This window comes from Tamandua tetradactyla, chromosome 24, assembly GCF_023851605.1.
Source record: "Tamandua tetradactyla isolate mTamTet1 chromosome 24, mTamTet1.pri, whole genome shotgun sequence".
NCBI classification, from domain to species: domain Eukaryota; kingdom Metazoa; phylum Chordata; class Mammalia; order Pilosa; family Myrmecophagidae; genus Tamandua; species Tamandua tetradactyla.
Window position 1 is genome coordinate 8,038,164 of NC_135350.1, and position 23,223 is coordinate 8,061,386.

Sequence of the window (23,223 nt, forward strand, 5' to 3'; positions counted from 1 at the left end):
TTTCTGTCTCCAGCCAAATATATAAAAATCTCTGCCCTTATAAGATTCATATATACAGCTATCCCAACTTTTGCCCTTCCTCTTCTCTGTTATTCCTTGGTATTCCCCTGAATTTATTTGGGCTTTAGCACTTCATTCACTCTATCATCCTGAAAAACTTCAAAGTCATACTAAACTCAGAGGTTTTTCTTTGTTTGTTTGTTTTTGTTTTTTCACCTTAGTGATGGACAGATGATCCATCATGGTTGGTCATGGACCCATGACTCCCACCTCCCAATGTTCACACCTTCTTAAACCCCTCCCCTTTGGTGTGGGCAGGTTCTGTGACATGCTTCTAACCAACAGAAAACAGCAAAAGGTGATGAATGAGGTGTCACTCCCATGTTCCATTATGATGTGTAAGGCTCTGTCTTGCTGGTAGACTCACTCTAGAGTCTCTCCTTGAGGACTTGATGAATAAGGGGGTCACATGGGGAAAGCTCACAAGGAGGGGAACTGGAAGTGGCCTCTAGGAGTCACAAGCTCCTTTAGGAGGTGACAGTTTTCTGCAGGAGCTGAGGACAACCTCTAATCTGCAGCCAGTAAGAGCCAGAGTCTCAATCTTTCAGCTGCAAGGGAATGAATTCTGGCAACAATCTGAGTGAGCTTGAAAGTAGATTCTTCCCGAGTCAAGATTCCAGATGAGAATGCAACCCAACAGACAACTTGACTGCAGCCTTGTGTGACCTAAGCAGAGGACACAACTAAATCATACGCAGATTCCTGATACACAGAAGTTGTGAGATAATAAATGTCTGATATTTTTAAGCCACTAAATATTTGACTATGTGTTATGCAGGAAAAGATAACTAATATACAAATTTGCTTTTGCATTTCTTCCAGTTCAGCCACTCACTCCCATAACTTTACATCTTGTTAGTCCCTGGAATGAAAATTCCTGAAAACTTAAACTAGACTGTCCTTTCTAAACTCTCCTATTTATTCTTTCACTTTTCCTGCCAAAAGTTGGAGACCAGCAATCCCTTGGTGTGTCTCAGATTCTGTGGGGGTTTGGAGCTGTTATGCACCCCAGCAAAGGCCATGTTCTTTCACTCCATTCCCGAGGGTACACACCTGTTGTAGGTGTGACCTTTTAGTTAGGTTATTTCAATTGAGATGAGACCATTCAAGGTGGATCTTAATCCTTTTACTGGAGTCTTATGAGAGAAAAAGCCCAGAGAGCTTAGAGAAGCTAAAAGAATTTGCAGTAAAAGCCCCTGGAGAAGCTGAAACAGGAAGTCACAGAAGCCAGAACCTGAAAGCAATGAAACCCGGGAGAGAAGAACCAGCAGACATAAGCCATGTCCCTTCCCATGTGACAGAGGTGTCCCAGGTGCTGGCAGCCTTTCTTCAGAGAAGATATATTCCTGTTGATGCCTTAATGTGGACATGTTCACAGCCTTAGAACTGTACATTTGAACGCTAATAAATCCCCATTGTAAAAGCCAACCCATTTCTGATATATTGCATTCCAGTAGCTTTAGCAAACCAAATCAGATGCCTATCCCTCTTCTTTACTAAACTTCACAACTCTCTTAATTCCCCACACATCCAGGATCTGGTTAATCATCTGAATTTCTATCTCACTTGCACCTAGCATTTTATTATATGACTACCATTTTTTGTCTCTATCCAACCAAATCACAAAAGTGAATAAATTCCTGGATCCCCATTATCAATGGCACTCCTACATAAAAAGTGCCACTGAAGGGAATAACACACAACTTTAGGGTATCATGAAGAGATTTCTTCTCAATCCCAAACTCTAATTCTTAGGATTTAGTTCTAGACACTTGCAACATTCTTGTTTGTTTTACTTCAATTCCTTATTTTCTTGCTTTTTATAAGGCAAATGTCTTTTTGCAAGAAACAGGAAATATGCAGATTACACTGATTGCTTCAAATATTGTTTTTTTTTTTGAGGGATTTTAAAAAATGCATCTCCATATAATCATGCTATTTTGAATTACCCTGTGTGAACTTCATCTTAACTCCTAATTCTGTCAATATATGAGATAATGAAAAAACCTTCACACTCCCCCAGAAGCCTCAATCCTAATTTACTGAATTATCTAAAGCTCTTGCTTCAATGATTCTTTTACCTTTATGATATCTCTGGATGCTGGTCATTAGGTATTATTGTCCTAAAGAAAATATTAAAGTGTTTCAAGTGAAGACATAAAGACCTATTAAAAGTATTGATAAACCAATGTGATAAAGGGCTGATTTTAGAAGGGGTCATGATTATTGAACTATCTGTTCTAAGGGAAAAGATGTTAGAAAGAAGAAGCTTTTCTAAAACTGAATTAAATACTTTGAGAATAATGAACTTATAAAGACACTGTGTGATTTGTAGTGTTTCTTCAGGCTGTACTTAGCATGTGTGGTCAGTGGGTGAGGGAATTTATTTCCCAGTCTGTCTTCTGACCCACTCTTTGACCTTTGGCCCATCTTCACTTAGCTTATCAGAAATGATAACTATCTGTGCCCCAGGATATTTTCCTACACACTTGATTTCCTAAAATATCCTAAATTTATGGAGTCCAAACAAAGAAAACAATTTCATTACGAATATGGAGAGTACTATAACTACCAGAAAAAAAATGTAGTATTTTCTATCTCCCAAAAGAAACTCCTTTAGAAATTCATCATCTACCGATGGCTAAGAATAAATCTTTTTAAGATATGTATTTTTGACCACATCAGCATCCATCAAAATCCAGAATATTATGTTCCAATGAAGTGACAGAATCGATACAGTAGCTGTTGCCTGTGTTGACAGACAATCCATTGGCTAATTAATCAAAGAAATTGCTGAGAACATCTTTATCTTTAAGTTAGAATTGAACCTTCATTTGATAAGATGAGCAGTGATATTTTCATCGCTTTTAGCAGTTCAATCCTAAGGCGCCAACGTTTTGACCTCCAACACCCATTTTTTCTTTCCAGCATGTCTAAGAACATTTCAGCAACATTTCAGCAGTCAGCACCTCTTTTCTCTTTCCACTTTAAGAATGGCAGTTTTAATTAAATAGTTTTCTCCTCCTACTTTCATATGCTCTCTGTACTGCAATATTTTACTTGTGATTATCCCAGCCCTCCTACTGATTCCATCAAAGAGTAAGCCAGGAGCAGACTTTCTCTGACTCAAGCTTTTGGTTCCTCCTTTGTTTTTGCTGGCAGATATAGTTCCTTTATTATATGTACCAACTATGGTAATTGCTGCTGCTTCAAAAAAGCTGTGCATTCTTTTCTAAATGCTATTAAGACATGAAGAAGGAAAAAGCATTCACAAAATAGAGATAATTCTTTTATTTACATTCCAGCATTTCTCTGAAGGGAAAAATATGAAAAGCTTTTCACTCTGGTGTCTCATTAATTCTGACAACACCCCTAGGGGCAGGGAAGTGACTGAGAACCATTATTCTTGTTATAGTGGAGAAAACACTGGAAAACCCAGTCGGCTAGATGTCTTGTTGAAGGTGACACACAGTTATTGAGAGCCTGGAGGGAAAAAACATACACACAAACCTCAGATTTCTGACCCCCAGATAGTTAAGCTCTTTCCCAACTTTGTTTTTCAGGTATCTGTTTGTAAAACGTCTGCCTTATTTTTAAACGCTGCAGGCAATTAATTACATGCGAAAAAATAAAAAGAGTAAGTAACTCAAACCCTAGCTAAATCCCAGGCAAACCCTAGACAGAACTTCGGCATGCCCAGACTTAGGAACATGAAGTGTCATACTTCAAAAAGAACTTCCAACTATGAAGTACAAAGGACATCCTGATATAATGGAATATAGGATCTAAGGACTGGTTACTTGGAATTTATTTCCACTTCCTTGGGTGCCATTCAGAGGTTAAAAACCTGAAGGCTACATATTCTGAGACTTCTCTGCAGTTAGAATTCTGAGTGCAAAATAGGTGCACTAAACTGCATTCAGACCTGATCTACAATGGCAGACTTCTGGCAACCACTTTGTATATGGACTCCACTTCCCTGGCCACCCAGTTAATCAGACCATTCACTCATGCGCTGAAAATTTATTGACCATCTGCTACGTGTATTGTAACAGGCACTGTGTTATTTAGAATCAAAACGCATGCAGTTGCTGCTTTTGCAGAGTTTGAAAGTTCAATGTGAGTGTGCCCAGAAATAAGCTGAGTCGATTACAGCTTCTCGCTTAGGAGTTTGGATCTGGGAGTTAGAGCGCCTTTGTATGCCTTGGACTGTAACATAAACTGAGGAGCTCCTAAAAACCAAGTTCTGGCACATCTGATGGGGAGTCCAGGAATCTAGTCTGCTCAGAGAGAAGGACAAAGCATGTGGAAAGAGATAATACTTTCATAACTCCGGATGACTTTTGTCATGGTTAGGGACAGGTGTCAACTTGGCCAAGTTGTGGTACCTGTTCATCTGATTGGGCAAGCGCTGGCCTGTCTGTTGCAATGAGGACATTTCATAGGATTAGGTCATGATCACATCAGCTACATCCACAGCTGATTCCATTTGTAATCAGCCAAAGGGGAGTGTCTTCTGCAATTAGTGATGCTAAATCCAATCATGGGAAGCCTTTTAAGGAGGACTCAGAGGAGACAGGTTCCATTCCTGCTTTGGCTGGTGAGCCTCTCCTGTGGAGTTCATCCAGGCCATCCATTGGAGTCATCGGCTTCGGAGCCTGTCCTGTAGATTTTGGACTCTGCGTTCCTACGGTCACATGAGACACTTTTATAAATTTTATATTTGCAAGTGTTCCCTGTTGATTCTGTTTCTCTAGAGAACCCTAACTAATACAGCTTTTTAGACTTTAGTCCTTCTGAAGGCCTGGCGGATTCCTGTCCTCTTGCTCTGTGTGATATTCTGTAAGCCTATAATGCATTCCTCATTTGCCTAATATGTTCTGTGCTACTTTGCAGTTGTCATTGTGGTTGTTTATTGTTGCTCAGGATAAAATTAACTGAGTCACTCTTCTAGGGGAGGAAATAGGCTACAGGTGATAAGCCTGGCTGAGGGTTGAGATTCCTGGTAGGTGAGTAATTAAAGATTTATGATGTTGGAGGGTAAGAAAATTCTTGGCATGGTTTACACAAACTTAGAGCATGGGGTGAAGGGAAACAATGTTCAAATAAATGGAAGAAACTCTCCACTGACGATGACTATGTTAATGATGCTGAAGATAAGGAGAGGATGTCACGTACTGAAAACCTAGTATGTACCAGACTGTGAATAGATGCAGTGCATGCCTTTTGAAGCATCTGTGGGTCTACATATGAGCCCATTATTTGTACTTGAAAACCCACTCACAAGGTGGTCAGAGATTCTAGGGAGCCGTATTTGAAGATGACCTCTCTCCTATATCCATATTTGATGGTATTGTTCATTCATTGAATAAATATTTGTTGAATACCTACTATATCTAGAGTGCCTTCGTTTCCTTGCTGCTGTGACAAATACTACATGATGGATTGGCTTAGCAACAGGAATTTATTGGCTCACAGTTTCAGAGGCTCCTTGACTGGGGTCAGTGACATTTTGGAGGCCGGCAGTCCTTGGGTTCGTTGACTTTCCTATCAAACAGCAATGTTCCCTCCTTTCTCTTCTAGGTCTGTTGACTTCCAGCTTCTGTCTCCTCCACATGGCTTTCTGTTCATGAGGCCTCAATGATGGATAAAGACTAAACTTCATAAGTTTGGGCAACACCTTAACTAAAAATAACACCTTTGTAAAGCCCACTTATAATGAGTTCACACACACAGGAATGGATTAATATTAAGAACATGATTTTTTTTAGTGTTTTGCCAGTATTACTACCTCATTTAATCCCATCAATAATTCTATTAGTCGGTGCTATTATTATGCCTTACTTACTTTACAAACAAGAACACTGAGGACCACAGGTAAATTGACCAAGTTCCCACAGCTAAAACATGGCAGACTGACTTCTGAGTTCATGCTCTTAACTACGGTGCTATCATGCCTTTTCCTATGTGGAGATTTGTACAGAAGGCATCATAATTTCCAGATATAATTCAAAGATATTTACTAAACATTTATTTCCCATTACTAAACATAGTATTTCCCATTTAATTGCTTTTCTATAGCCTTGTTTCATACATGTTTGCAAAAAGGAAAGGGAATTGCTATCTAATATAGTATCCTGAGTCTTAAATGACTTGGTTGGAAACACTGCGGCAATGGAAGCACTGCTAAACAAAATCTCCTGGGTTCTTTGGAGCATCTTTTTATGTGCATATTTTACCTCATCCAATATACAGCCTCCTCCTCATAGGTAGGGTTTACAAACATATGACCTAGCTTCTAAGCAATTTGCCATCTGCAAATGACATTAGACAAGTTTTTTAATATCTCTATATTTTAATTTTCTTCTATGTAAATGGAGATAAGATCACTGAACTATAATGAAAATAAAATTTCAATCCCCTTAACATTTCATTGTGTTTTGCCTACAGAAGACATCCAGTAAATATTATCCTTGTGGTTATTGTGGTTGTGGTTGCTGTTAATAAACTATCAATAGTTGGTTAAATATTGTTTTAGTTGTTAAGGCTGTCAGAATGCAATATGCCAGACATAGACTGGCTTTTACAAATTTACAGTTCCTTGGAGGAAAGGCAGCTGGCTATCATCTGGTCTCTCTATCACATGGAAAGGCACACAGCAATGTCTGCTAGGCTTCTCCCCCCACCCAACTTTCTGGGTTCAATCAGTTTTCCCTGGGGCATTTCCCTTCTGAATCTTCAAACACCTGGGTCTGAGGTCTGGTGAGATCTTTCTTTTCTGTCCTCTCTCTTTCAAACTTCCAGCTAATTAAACTAAACGACTCATTGTGGTAGTCACTCCCCTTAGCCAACCACAGATGTAATCAGCCATAGATGAATTTCATGTGCTGATGATTTAAGTTTGCAGCAACAGAACTGGGCATCATCACCTGGCCAAGTTGACACCTGAACCTAATTACCTCAAATCTCCTTTGGTGAGATGCAGGCCAGTCCTTCTTCCCTAATGTGTTCTTTTCTATTCCATGATATCATTGGACTTGCGGATGTTTAGGGATGGATAAAGGAAGAGCAAAAGATATCAGGCATTCGATTTCAGCTGTATATTGTGATTTTAGAAGATAAATATCAATTTCATAATCTATTGTCATATTTTGTCCTGGATAGGGCACATCAGTGCTTATATTAAAAAGCATATCTTCATTGAATTGTTTGTTTTAATTACCACTACCACAGCTATACTTTAGGTAGGACACAGTTTCTGCATTTCTATCATTTGCACAGTCAGGTGCTAATAAAATATTTAGAATATTTATTCTTACAATATTTAAATTTAATCAGCTTTACAGGTAGCTGGAAATTAACCTAAAAGTAAACATTTTCATAAACCAAGGCCTGCATATGCTACTGTCATGCGTTCTCACCCAGTCAGCTGCAGCTTCTTTCACTTAACCTTGAAATAAGAGCATACATCTTTATAACATCTTCTTGCAGCCAAGTAAGTTAAAATGCAATAACCATACTCACACCCCCAGAAAATGTGATGCACAATTGCATTTTTTTCTTTAAAATTAATTTAAAATAGGTATGAAATATGGCTATGATAATAACAAAATCAGCATAGGGAAAGACTGTGAGGTAGATGGGTGAAGGAAGCCAATCAAAGGAAAGGTAGTCACATTTTCAAGTTACCATAGAATCAAATTTTATTCACTATTATTTAGCTAGCATTTAAGCATTCATTGTAGGCAGAACTTGTATTAGACATTGTGGAAGACAGAAGAATGAATAAAATTCTCAGAAAATCTTACAATGTGTCATTCATTTACATAATAAAGTAGTAAATCAAATGGAATGTAAGGCCTTCATCTTGAGTCTGGATCCCTTTTATCCATGGTAACCGTCATTACCATCATCATCATCGCTGACACACCATTAACATAACTTAGTTTACCTGCTTTATCTCATGTAATCACAATTATCTAATGAAGTAGAAAAAATTTGTTTTTTTTTTTTTACACATAAAGAAACTGGGGTCAGAGAGCTAAAGTTATCTGCATAAAGTTCACACAGCCAGTAAATAAGCAACTGTTGTAATGTTTTCACAAAGGATCTTTGTTTATTGCTTCATTAGTTGGCTGTTTTTCTCCAGCAAGGCAAAAAAAAAAGTGTTTTTTTTTTTTTTGAATGATTCCTCAATTTTCCCTTCCTTGACGAGGACATATGTCTGGAGAAGCCTCATTTTCCTCATATATAATAATGGAGACAGAAGGTTATATCCAAGTCTTCTTATTCTTTAAAATGCTTTGATTTCAAAAAATGTAATTGGTATTGGATTAAAGCAATATACTAAGCACATTAAAATGGTCCATGTAGATTTCTATGAAGAAAAAGTGTTGAAATTATGCTATATGTATCAGTGATACCAGAATCATCTCAAATACCCCAATAATCAAACTGAAGTTAATACCCTGTCTGAGTCCCAACCTCTAATTTAAAAATTACTCGACATGGGAAAATTACTTACTATTGCTTTTAGTACACATCAAAATACTAAGGTAAGGCGCAGCAGGCTAATTAATTTGGGACCGGAGAGCTTTTCATTTGTGGCTGTTTTACAGTTGATTAAAATATTTCCAGGTGAGGCAAACTAAGCCAGAAACGAAAGCGCAAATATTGTATGGTCTCATTTAGAAAATACTTATAAGAAAGCAAGAGCATAGACGGTCAGCTCTAACAGCAGTCACGTTTAGTCCAAAGAGGTCACTGTTATTTCTGGATTTTGAGAGGCTGCTTTATATATCTATAACCTGGTATTTAGAGACTGAGAATGATGCTGATCAGGTTGGAATTAAGGTAATTCAGAAGACAGGGATAAGGAAAGGATTTTCTGTATTTAGAACCTCATCTACTCTATGAGACCAAAGGAAGAAAGATTTATCTTGTCCAAACCTACATTTTCTGTAGCACATACATATTCTAACTCAACCTGTCTGGATAGATTATTTAAACAATCCAAGCACAGGGAGCCCAGAATAAGAATGAGGGCCTTTAATCTTGTATAATTTAATGTAATGCCTGGATACATCCCAGAGTATAATAAGCAGACAATCAAAAAGTATTGGCAGGGTCCTTTGACAGATGGGAGAAAAATTATGGAGCTACAAAACTTTACCACTGGGGAAACCCCTGATACTGTGTCAAACATTAGGGACACCCAAATCAATAGGCCAAGCCATTGATCTTGAGTCTTGCTCTTGCTACACATGTAGCAGAGACGCTTAGCCTACCTATAGGTATGCCTAAGAGTTACTTCTAGAGAACCTCTTATTGTTCAGATGTGGCTTCTCTCTCTCTAAGCCCAATTCGCAAATGAAACCATTGCCTTCCCCCCTAGATAGGACATGACATCTAGGGGTGAATGTCTCTCTGGCAGCATGGGAGATGACTCTCAGGAATGAGCCTGGCCCTGGTGCCTTGGGATCAACAATGCCGTCCTGACCAAAAGTGTAACAAATAAGGTATCAGTGGCTGAGAAAGTTTAAATACAATTGAGAGGCTACTCTGGAGGTCACACTTATCCAAGCTTCAGTCAGACATTGCTTCGTACCATAACTTGCCAAACCTCAACCAAAACCATTCTGTCAATCCTAAAGAATCTTAGGGTGTTATATAAGATTCTACAATGGTTCCACGTACTAGAGTAACTTTCCAGAAATCTACAACCTCCAGATGGGTCCCCAGACCAGAAAAGTCCTGAAATGCAGAGGGGCCAGCCTCTCCAGAACATCAACTAATTTCATCCCTATATCCCAAATTATCGGCAGACCCTTGCAACATGAAAAAGTTAGAATGGGCAAATACTCCTAAAGAGTGGGAGAAAGAGCAGAGATGATGGTGGAATTATACAGAGAAGGCAGAGTGTAACAAATGAGTATGATTGCTGAGTCAAGTTATTGATATTGCTTTTAGTCTCCAGTATCTTAGAGCAGCTAGAAGTAAAAACCAAAATTTGTGGAATTGTAACCCATACCAAACTCTGAAATCTGTTCTACAACTAGTTGTTATGATGAGCTTTGAAATTTATTGCTTTTTTATATTTATGCTGTTTTTCCAAAAAAAAACCAATTGTGATGATAAATGCACAGCTATGTGATGATATCGTGAACCACTGATTGCTTTGGATGATTACGTATACTATATGAATATATAATATATATCAATAAAAAATAATTTTAAAAAGTCAAAGAAGATGGAGTTATAAGAGAAGATTGGATTTAACAAATCAGTATGACTTTGAATTATTATATTGATATTCCTTTTAGTCTCCAGTGTCTTAGTGCAGCCAGAAGAAAAAACCTAAAATTGTGGAACTGTAACCCATACCAAACTCTGAAACCTGTCCTATAACTAATTGTTGTGGTGTGTTTTGAAATGTATTGCTTTTTGTATATATTTTATTTTTCACAGTAAAAAAATAAAAAGTAAAAAAAAGTATTTCTGTAAAGCACAGAAAGAAAATGCTAGAAGACTGGAAAATATTAAGAAAAACCAATAATTTAAAGCACACCTCGCCACAACCCTTGTAATTAACCAACATATGAGGACCTCCCTGTGCGTCATCTTTCACTTCTTTGTTAAGAACTTTAATTTTCTTTCTGGCTTATACTCAATTTTGCCATGCCTTTTTGCATACTTGAGCGCATATCTGTTCTCAATTGACAGAAGAACATTTAAACATTCAAAATAAATGAGGAAACCCAGACCTGGAGTGAAGTATGCTCAGCCCTTAAAGAATCGGAAATCCTTAGAACCGATATTTCAATTGCAGCATTCCTCAGACTTCAACAGGAGACAGAAAATCAATGATAGAATGTTGTAACTTTCCACTTCAGAGGGCGCAACTTGTGCTTGTACGGCAAGTGTGCCAAAAGTCTTAATTCTTAAATGCTGGCAAATTGTCTACTTCAATAGATTATGATTCAATTTAATTTATGAATATATATAGACAGATCCCAACATTCTAAAGCTGCTTTACAAGAGGTTTGTTAAATATCAAAGCATATACAAAGGTTTATCCTTAGCAGCTCTTCCTTTCATTTTAATCTAGTCCATGTTTAAATAGAACACTTTAACAGCCTGGTGTTTTGCTGTTTCTGAGTTACAACCAGCGTTTGTTCATATTTCTTGTATCAGGATGAAAGGAAACAAAGGGTTTATGAATGCTGGCTTAATTTGCAAATTGCCTAGACAAAGTCTTCCAGAAGCGATTGTTGGTCCCTTTCTAGCAGGCTCTCATAGACACTCATTTAGATTCCCTGTGTTGAACTTTATTCTTGCTATGTTTTCTCCAAAAATGTCAATACTAGAAGTCAGAAGGTATGAGAGGGGAGTTCAGATGATTCTGTCATCATAAATAAAGACAACTGTGGCATGGGATGATTTCATAAATGGGACTGATTTCTAAAGTTGGCAGAATGCTTTCTAATCTTCGGTGAAACCACTGAAAGGGCTATGTTTCAGATGGTCCCTAACATTTTAGAGATCTATGATATTCTTGTCATTGTATATCCAAAGGAAATAAAAGGGAAATATAATGCATTTGTTCTGCAAAGAGACATTTTAAATTTTCTATGATAGAATCGGCTAAATAAAAACTGCATTTAAGGGAAAACCCTCATTATATAATGCTAAGTGCTTTGCCAGCTTTCTATCTCCCTGAAATGCATCTCACTAACACATTTGTTCCCAAGTTTCCACACACTAAGTATTCATTTCAACCAGTGTGGGGATGACTCCATGGTTTAGGTATGATGTAATCATTGCAATGTCCCTTTTAAAGTATTAATTTAATTCTCAAAAACAATTTGATTTTAAGCAGCTCTCAAAGAATAAAGATTTGTTTCTTGGTTTTTGCTTCTAGTACATAACATACTCAAAATTAATTAGAAAGGTGACATCATGGATATTTCACTTAGTTTTTTTCTTCTTGTGAATTTCTTAATTCAGGTCATAAACAATAACATCATAGAGAAATGTATTTAAAAACTGGCTGAGGCAAAAAAAACAATGTCTTTTGTGAGCAGAGAATAAGGAATTTTTTAAATAATACATTTTTCTAACAATTAGTACATTTTAATTTTTTAATCTCTTAAAAAGTATCCAGCTGAATGGCTTGGCTAATTAAATAAAAAAAAAAATACTGCCCATGTAAACGGAAAGATATTTTTAGTAGACAAAATTTTGGCTTATATTTTTCACCAAATTATTCCTACATGAGCAAAGTGCAAGTTTTTGTAACTAAAATGAGAACTTTTAAAGAAAACAAGCAGTGGAAAATAGTTGGAAAATAAATTTTGCTCCTCAGTGTTTGATAAATCAAATTTTCATATACAGGAACTCTCTTTAACAATACCATCAGAGTTACCACCAAGCCTGTATAATATCAAAATCATTCACCACCAAAACACATTGTTTCTCTTAAGGCTAGTATAAACATTTGCAGTACATAATTAAATTCAGTATATAATAATACAACACCAGAAAATAAATAATGAAGAAACACATGCACATACACATCACATTCCTATTTTTAACACATCAGAATGTTTCCGGAACTAAAATAGAAGCAGTGCAGTTACTTAAGACAAGAATCTTGACAGCCAATGAATTTTATATCATGCACTATCTTATAATTCTTCATGCAATTCATTCCTTTGAGGCTAAAGTAAAATAATTTACAGTTACATTTTGCAGCACATTGTTGTAAATCACAAAATTTGCAAAAAAGAAACTGTGGGTCAGGAACTTCTATTAATATCCAGATAATTACTACTAATGAGGTTATTATTCAGTGCCATTATAATGAGAACGGCTGTGATTTAAATTTTATGCTTACCATTTCTCAAAATCATGAAAAGGTTTAATGTTATATATTGCTCTGGGGACAGAAAAGCTATTGTTTTTAACAAAATAGGCATAAAGAATTCTGCCAAATTCAAAAAAAAGGAATAAATTAGAATTTTTTAAAGCTTGGGATCTATAACGATAATATCCTATAGCAGTCATTCAGACAGTATGCTCTGAATTCTGGTTCATATAATAATATATTCTAAAGAACCTGTAATTTCCCCCCTAAATTCACTCCATTCAGGACCTTTTCTGAAAGGATTAGAGTGACAAAAATATTTCCTGGAACTTTACCCTTGTTGGTGGCTTCAGCATGACTATTCCAGCTGCAGTTTTGATAAGGCAGGTATCATGCCTCCATGCTCAGAAAATGGAGATGATGCCTGCTCTGGAACTGGCCAAGGCTCTGGAGAAGTGACCAGAACAGGGCATTCCCCAGGGATGGGAACTCTGATAACATGACATATCACCATCAGCACTACTTCAGAGCCTGACCCAGGGAGGAGGAAACACAGCTGCCCACGCTTGCACCCAGCGACACGGCTGTCTTCCAGCAGCAACATTTCTTCCTTCATGCTAAGACCTTCTTTCATGACTCTTTTAAAGAACAACACTATACTAAGCACACACACACACAAAATTGTCATAGTTGGTGGCAGATAGCCATGAGAAAAGAATTTTTAGGCGGTTTGCTTCAAGTTGTTTGGATCACTTCTGAATTCATATAATCGAAGATAACATTCTGGTGAAACCAAGCATAGGTTATTTTTATGCACCTCTCCTAGGAAAAATAGACTTCTTCATTTTATTTCTCCAAAATGCAAAACCAAATAGTTGCTAGAAAAGCATCTATGAAAACTGTTAAATTTATCAAAATAATTAATATATTTCATTTAGACCATCACCTTGAATTGGCTTTTGGCTTAAGAAATGACAAAGATATTTGTCAGTCACTTGGGCTTTTAGTTGTTTCTCTTTTAGAAAAAGTTTTTTAGACTCTGAGATAAATTCGAACTCAGGAATTCAAGCATATATGTCTAATTTCTTACATGATAAAAATAGATACGGAAAATGTGATCAATAATGATACATATATGGCTTAGGATAGAGTGATTACAGTAAGTAATAACTTGCTATCTAAACTCTAAAACTATACATTGTATAGGAACTCGCAATCCAGAGATCAGATATTGTATAATTATCCATTTTTAGCATCCTTGTTTCTCAACTTTGGACAACTCATAAATACGTCGATCTACTTCCTCTGCTGCATACAGGAGGCACATGAAGATGGCTTGCAAAATCCGTTTGTCAAAGAATATGCTCCTATGCACAGCACCCTTTTCCGAGCAGCACCCCATCCATTGTTCCTGGCACCCATATGGCATTATTTCCGTCGTTTAACTCCACGATCCAGACCACACTGTTTTTTCTGTCTTGGTCTCCGGACTGAAAGGCAGCCAACCCATTGGCTGGGTGGCACCAATCAGATTACGTCGTCAGAGTTGAAATAAAAGACAGAGACTGTGGTTTGTCAGTGGTCAGGGCAGGCCAGTATCCCAAACCAAAGCGGGGATTCCAGAATTTTCCCTGGCTTCCATCCTGAGTTAAACACATTTGGTAAGTTTCTGATAGTTAATTAAGCTTGTTAAATATGCTTTCAAGTAGAGATTTTATTTTTTAGTGCATGCTGTATATATCGGAGATGATATACAAATCACACGCAGTAGCAGTAGCCGTCTTAAGACTTGTGCGGCTCGGGAGCAGAATACAAAACCTAGAATGCTGCATGTCACTGGATAGGGTATTACACGGGGGTAAAAGACAGTTAGGTATCAGAAACATTCACCAAATATGGAAATTTGAGAATTTAGAGATTCAAATCAAAGAATGGTTGGCTTCTTAGCCAGGAAGGAAAATCAGGTTGATAAGGAGCAGAAAAGCTGGTTAAGATGGCAATTTCCTCAAAAATCTTTTGGGAAAAAGTAGCAAAAGAATAAGTAAATTCTCTTCCTTGTAAGTATGTTGCATTGAGCTTCAGCTAACAATTCTTTTTAAATTCTTGCCCTGTGATATGTACAGTGAGTGCTCTTAGAGGTAGAGATCTTAAAGATAACAAAGTTTAGAAAGGTTTAGTAATTTACTCAACATTCCAAAGCTGGTAAAAACAGAGTCAAGGTTCAAAGTCTAATTCCTGGTTTCTGGTCCAGTACTTCAGAGTATTATGAAGTGGTCTTGTGGGCTGGAGGGCAGTGAAAGACTCCATATAACAGGCTGTCAGATCATTTTATAGGCAACATGAAAAATTTTAATTGTTTAAATGAGCCCAACACACTGATTTTACACATATGAAAAATAAAATTTAGAGTCATTAATTAATTTCTCATGTTTACATAGCTACAGGATGGTCAAGATTAGAGGTGAATATTAGTTTCTCAAGTCTCACATTCACCTAAATTAACACAATGCTAGTTAATTATATTAGTATGGACCTTAAAGACAATGTGTCTATGGATGCAAATAAAATCCTTTCTTATTTCAGTGCTTTCATGAAAAAGAAATTATCGACAGCTGAAAATAAAATGCAGAAGAGGTAAGAGACTCTATTCTGCATTTTAGCCAAATTGGCAATTACCACATCAGACAAGGTTTTCAGAGCATCCACCTCTGAATCCTCCATCAGGATTAGTTTTATGTACATACTTTGAGATTCAAAAGTTTTGCCTGATCCTAAATAATATCTTCAAAGGTCTGTGACTTGTTCAGATCAAATATCATAAGCAATTAGCAGTTTTAAAGAGCTAACCATTATATGCTTTTATTCTTTAGTTAAGCCAGAATTTTAAGTTTTCTTATAGGAAGAAGCACTGATAAAGATGTTATAAAATCAGTTTACTGAACCGTAATTAACATTCAAATGATATGTTTATTTTCAGGAGTATTAAAGATTATGGAACATTGCTAGCACCTAGTTTCTCCCCCCAAATTTATTTTTTCCATAATAGTCCCATATTCACCCATTACATATGCCCCAAAGATATTGTTGTGTACTATTCATTGTAACCATTTCTATACTGCATCCACATACTTAAATTGGTAAATTTAATGAGATGTGTCTCAAATCTTAGCTCTATAAAATTGTCATTAAAAGTTAGTTAGAATAATATTTACTTTAGTATATGCATTTCATTCCATTTGTAGCCCTCTAACATTTTAGATATTTTTAAATTTCCAACTGTATTCATCAGACCTGTTGTCTTTGCTGAGAACAGTTTTGTTCCTATAAAGGAAAGAGGTCAAAAGTCTTAGACTACTACTGTTTAGAAGTGACAAAAATTCAGATACATTCACTAGTTAAATGAGCAGGAAACAACTTTTAAATATTTTATTTTCATCAGCATGATATTCATAGTTCATTAATTAGTTTTGTTCTTTCGCCACAGTTTCATAGTGGGACTAATTAATTCTTCTGTGTTCTTAGAAACCTGATCCCTTAAAGTGCCTGAAAAATATTCATTAAATAGGTCATCTTTATCCCCTAATTTCAATACCTTTGAAATCTGCTTTTCGTCCTATGTATATGATCTTAATAAATATCTAGAAATAAATATACACCTCAATGAATTACCACAAAGTGCACATCTCCATGTATCCAACACCCAGTTCAAGAAATAAACGATTACCCACACCCCAGAAGGCCTCCTAGCACCTCCTTCTCCTGTTTACCCAAAACTTATGACTATAGTTACTTCAGTATCAGAGATCTGTTTTACCTCCTTTTTAACTTTATATAGATAGAATCATACAATAAGTTCTTTTATGTCTGGCTTCTACTTGCTATTACATTTGTCGAATCATCTACGTTGTTTTGAGTAGCAGCAGTTTATTCGTTTTCTTTGGGCTCTCGTGTTTATTTACCTCTTCTACTGTTGATGAACATCTGGACTGCTTCCAATTTGGGGCTATTCAATCTACACTGATAGGGACATTCTTGGGTATTTCTTTTGGTGCCTAAATGTCCCACTGGTATTTGCTGCATATCTAGGGTTTCTGGGTCATAGGACAGCATATGTTCAGATATGTTTAGATAATGCCAAACAGTTTTCCAAAGTGATTGTATTTTAGTACAAATGCCAAATCCTTTCCAATGCCTGGAATTATCAGGTTTCATTTTGTTTGCATTTAATCATTCCATAGATGTATGGTGGTATCTCACTGTAGTTTTAATTTGTTTTTTCTGATTGCCAGTGAAGTTAAGTTTCTTCTCATATGTTTACTCACCATTAAACTAATGTCTTCTGAAGTGTCTCTTCAATTATATTGCCTTTTTTTAAATAATTAAGATGTCTTTGGTTCATTTGTAGCAGCTCATTATATATTCTGGGCACAAGTCTTTTATCAGTTATAACTATCATAAATACCTTCTCCACTGTGAGGCTTATCTATTCACTTCCTAACAGTGTCTTTTAATTAATTGAAGTTTTAAATTTTATCGTTTAATTTAATAATAATCTTTCCAGTATGATTAGTGTTTTGGCATTCTTTTAAAGAAATCTTTGTCTAACCCAATTTCAGGAAGATATTTTCTTGTGCTTTCCTCAAAAAGCTTATTATTTCACCATTCACATCTTGATCTAAAAAATTTTTTGCGTGTACAATGGGATTTGCTTTGTTCCATATGGATGTTCAACGGACCCAGAACTGTTTACCAAAAAGACACTTCTTTCCTCTATTGCTTTGCATTGCAACCAGTGCTACCGTTATTACAAATCAGTTGGCAGTGTGGGTCTGTTTTTGGACTTGTGCTTTGGTTTATTTGTCTAACCTTAAACCACTGCTGCCTTGTAGCTTTATACACTTCATTTCAAGTGAAAATCTCCAACAAATTTTTCTTCTTGCAGGTTATCTTGACCATTCTTGGCCACTTATGTTTTCCCATAAATTTTATAACAATTGGTCAGTTCGCACATGCAAACATACACATTCACACAGAGCATTGGAATTACAATGTAAAATGAATTTATTCTATAAATCAAGTTGGGAAGAATTAGGTTCTTTACAATATGAAGTTGTCCAAGCCATAAGCATGGTATATCCCTCCATTTATTTTCATCCTCTTGAATTTCTCCCAATAATGATTTAATAGTTTCCTGATCATAGATCTTGTGTGTTTCATTATATTTATTCTTAGGTGTTTTATTTTTCTGTGGCCATCTAAATAATATTGTACTTTTCTTTTCTGAATGTTTGTTTACTAGGAATTAAAAATAAATTTGAGTTTTGCAATTTTTGACCAAACTTTCAAAATTCATATATTAAATTCAAATGTTTTGTTTCTAGATTTGTTTAAAAGTTTTGTTTGCAGTCAGTTCATCCTTATACATTTGGTTTATTTTTCTTGTTTTTTGTATTAGCTAAGACCTGTAGTTGAATAAGGATAACCAGGATCCCTGTCTCATTTCAGAGAGAAAGATTTCTACATTTTTCACTTAATTTTGATATTACTATAGTTTTTCTGGAGGTACGTTATTGAATGAAAGGAAATTCTATTCCTGGTTTAAGAGCACATAATATAAATAGGTATTTAATTTATTATATGGTTTCATTGTATTTATTGCAAACATAGTATTATTTTTTGTCCTTTATTTTTTTAATATGGGAAATCATAATGATTGATTTTCAAATATAAAACCATCTTGTAAATGCACTTGGTCATATTATCCTTTTTATATATTGCTGGATTTGATTTGCTAATTTTTCTTAGGATTTTGCGCCTATGATTATGAGAGAGAGATTAGAATTTAATTTTCTTGTCTGGTAATGCTCTTTGTAGTTTTTAGTATAAAGATAATACTGTCTTCATAAAACAAGTTGAGAACTGTTTCTTCTTTTTCTATTCTCTGGAAAACATTATATAGGATTGGCGTTACCCCTGCCTGAAGAATTCTTTGTGGAAAAGTCTCTAGTTAAAATTCAAACTTTCATTAGATATTGACTGTTCAGATTTTTTTATTTCTTCAAAGTCAGTTTCGGTATGTTGCATTTTTTTCTAGTAATTTGGCAATTTCATCTAAAATTCTATTTCATTTGCATAGTAATAATTTCTTCTCAAATAATCTCTGTATTTATAATACCCACTCATTTTTTATTCTTCTTATTTTTTTATCTTCAATTTTATTGAGCTGTATTCACACACCACACAAATCATCCAAAATATCCAATCACTGGCTCACAGTATCATCACATCACTGTGCACACATCCCTATGGTCAATTTTAGAACATTTTCAATTCTCTAGAACAGAAATCAGAATGAAAAATAAAACCCCAATTCTCCCATACCTCTTATGCCCCCCTGTTGTTGACCCATTGTGTTGGTGTAGTAAAGTTGTTACTGTTGATGAAAGACTATTAAATATTACTGTTAACTATAGTCCATAGTTTGCAATAGCTAAGTTTTTCCCACATAGCCCTCTATTATTTTTTTTTTTACATTTGTAATGGTTCATGCAATAACTTATTTACATACATGACTTTAAAAAGCCCTTTCAATAAAATTCACCTACAATATGTTATTATTTTTTATAATCCCAATAGCCAGCCACTATCACCTCTATCCATTCACAAACGTTTAAGTTCAACCTCATTAACAATTCTGTACATATTTGATAACTACTCCCCCTTCTCTAGCTTCTGTCTCTCTCTAGGTACCTTATATTCTATTTTTTTTCCATGCATATCTTAATTTTGTTATTCATCTAAGCACACACTGGCTAATGACAGTATTAGTCACAAGGTTTTTGCAATTACATGGTCGGAAAATTAAAGCTATATAATTATACAATCATGATCAAAGATCAAGGCTGCTGTGTTGCAATTCAAAAATTTCAAGTATTTCCTTTTGGCTGTTCTAATACACTAGAAACTAAAAAGAAATATCTATATAATGAATCAGTGGTCATAATCATTTGTTAAATCCCAACCTCTCTGTTACAACTCTTCCGCCTCATTTAATCATTCTCTCAGTCTTCAAAGATATTTGGGCAATGACCATTCCAACTTCTTCATGCTGAAAAGGTGGTGTTGACATTATGGGATAGAGGGATGCAACTGGTTTATTTTTTTTTATTTTTTAGTGGTTATACTCATGGTTATGGTTTATTATCTGAAGGCATGCAGCTTAAAATCAGTGAAGGCAAATGGTACATGGTATGGAGTCCCACAGGAACCAAGTTTGAGCTTCCATTTGCCCTCTTCTGGAATTGCACGGGCAGCACTTAATTCTCCTAGAAACAGTGTGTGACAACATGTGTGAAGTATTGCCAACCAGGAAGTGAACCCAAACCTTGATGTCCAGAGTTCTAACTGGGGCTCAATCACATAGGCTTGGAGCATCCACATGACTGGCCCTAACTACTCAGACTCCAGCCCCACCAGAAGTCAGACTGACACAGTGTGGCCTAGGGCCCCAGGCAAACAAAAGCATGCATCACATTGTTAGCATAAACTGCCTGGCACAGCCCAAGACCCATATACAAAGACACTCTTAACAGGCAGGATATTCCAATGGCTGAGAGATCATCTCCCAGGAGCCAGGCAAGGACCAGTCCTTTCTTGTGAGTGTGCTGAGTTTGAACACCTCAAGGCCACTGCATAGGCCACCTCCCTGGAAGTCCAACTGAGGCTTTAACTCAGTTTCCTAATACTTTTGATTATCAGTATCTGTACTGTCATAAGATTTATTTACGTAAGATAGTTTGATCTCACCAACAATGCCAGTGTTATGTCATACCAGAGTATGATCATGGTAAAATTTAGTTTCACTATAGAACAAATCAGTAAGAATTATAGAGGTATTTGCTGTCCCTTCTTTGTAGAATCAGACTTTCCCAGGTACAAGATAGGTGTCATTACAATTGACCATGATTTGGTTATTTCTGGGTTTCAAGCAGTTTGGAGCAAAACCAGTCACCCCATTTCAGTTCACAGGTTTGCTCTGAGACTGGTTTCCATTGTGTGCTATTAAGTAGCAGGGCCACCTCCCTCTTACAGGCAAGTAACAGGTGGTGGTCAGAATGGTTTTTCTCCCTGCTAACTGTACTACAGGATATATCCTGATCTGATCTGTTCTCTAGCAGAGGGCAGCCACAGTGCATTCACATAAATTATAGATGCCCCCAGAGAACTTCCACAAGTTTGGAGGCCCATAAGTTTTCCCTTGGGGGTGACCCTTGAGCCTCAGCAACTAGGGCGGAGAATCCTTGCCCTATGGCTACTTTGGCCTCTGTATTATCAAAAACCCTGTTGGTTTTTGGATACAAGCCCTTGTTAATACTGGATCCTAGCGTTATCCAGCATGATTTATTGAATCTGTCAGACTTACTTCACTAAAGCTTCATCATCTTTCTAAGCTGACTTCCAAATCTTGCCCTTCCTGCTGGAAGATAATTCCAGGCCTTATTCCACCATGTTAATGCTGTTCCTCATTAAAGGCAAATTCAACTTGCTCTGTGATGCCTAGGCTGGCACCTATCTCTCCTGAAGCCCTTTTTTGCCCCATGGACCAATGTCATTTAATCCACCATACTTGTTATTGCTATGGTGTACTGAAGGCCTGAGTGTGGTTAAGACACATGTTCTGAACCCAAAATGTTGGGTGCCCATGCTATGACTAGATGAATGGTAGTCACATCTTGATTTAATTTAGTTTAAGTATGCCATAAAACCTCCTATAGCCATCCTTGTTATAGTGAAAGGCTGTTCTCAAGGGGAGGTGAAACATGAATGAGGTTAGAAAGACCAAGTGATTCTGAACTGTTTTCCTCAATTAATTTGTATTGCAGAGATCATCCTTTGTTGAAGTTGAAGAACATCAGTCTAACACCTTATGTTGGAAGTGCAACAATTCAAGCCAGATGACAAATGATGGGCCATTTGGCTGGAAGCAGTCTGACATCTCTCAGTGGCCTCCCCATTCCTAATGAGGTGCTTCTTCATTGATTTCTGTAGGTTGAGGGATTTATTGGGATGAAATCATGTAAACAAAATGGAAAAATCACTTTTACCTTGTGTGTTGTATCTATGCTAGAGCCCATCATATGGACGGGTTCAATATTATTTTGGCTGAAAAGCTTATGAATATTTAAATGTACTGGCTTGAAACTGTTTTGGACCCCAGAAAAGTCATGCTCTTTATGATTGCTATGTCATCTTGCTGAACTGTTCTTTTTATTAATACATAGTGTCCTTCTTTGTCTCTTTTAATTTGTCAATACTAGTATAGCTACTCCTGCTCTTTAATGATTGTTGTTTGCATGAAATATATTTTCCCAACCTTTCACTTTAACCTATGTTTGTCCTTGTGTCGTGGTTAGGGACAGGTGTCAACTTGGCCAAGTTGTGGTACCTGTTTATCTGATTGGTCAAACGCTGGCCTGTCTGTTGCAATGAGGACATTTCATAGGATTAGGTCATGATCACGTCAGCTACATCCACAGCTGATTCCATTTGTAATCAGACAAGAGGAGTGTCTTCTGCAATTAGTGATGCTAAATGTAATCATGGGAAGCCTTTTAAGGAGGACTCAGAGGAGACAGGTTCCATTCCTGCTTTGGCTGGTGAGCCTCTCCTGTGGAGTTCATCCAGGCCATCCATCGGAGTCATCGGCTTCGCAGCCTGCCCTGTAGATTTTGGACTCTGCATTCCTACGGTCACGTGAGACACTTTCATAAATTTTATATTTGCAAGAGTTCCCTGTTGATTCTGTTTCTCTAGAGAACCCTAACTAATGCATCTTGGTACCAGGAGTGGTTCTTAAGGAACAGAGTCTTAATAATGGGTTTTTATGAATGGTTTTCTACTCTGACTGGACTCAGAGACACTAAGGACTCTGATTCCCATAATCAGAATGACACTCCCAATCCATGGAGTGAGTTGGCAAAGGAGATAGTCAAAATATCATCATTTGATTCTCCTAATGCTTCGCTTGTACCAAGCCAGACTCTGGGGGATAATGTTTTGACACCTTTACAGAGTTTTGTAGAAATAAGAGTTATAGAGATGTTGGTTGGTTGTTGTTAGATACACCGTCTACATTAAAGGGTGAAAGGGATGGGCTTAAGGCTTCAAACGAGAAGCTTAAGCGCCGTCTGAAAGATGTAGACGTTTCTATGAGTATCCTGAAGGAAAATCTTATTTCCTGTAGCTGTAGACTTGAGATCTCTGAAAATCAGACTCAGAATCTTATTGTTAGAGTAGCA

General features: G+C 36.6%; 1 long non-coding RNA gene across 2 annotated transcripts in view; it reads left to right on the forward strand.

Moving 5' to 3' along the window:
• Positions 1–23,223, forward strand: part of LOC143668427 (uncharacterized) — a 103,423-nt gene that overhangs the window by 20,236 nt on the left and 59,964 nt on the right. Inside the window, exon 4 of one of the 2 annotated variants that reach the window (XR_013168438.1) lies at positions 21,808–21,969. This is a non-coding gene — a long non-coding RNA (uncharacterized LOC143668427). The remainder of the gene's footprint in view (positions 1–21,807; positions 21,970–23,223) is intronic. The other variant, XR_013168439.1, reaches the window with a different exon arrangement.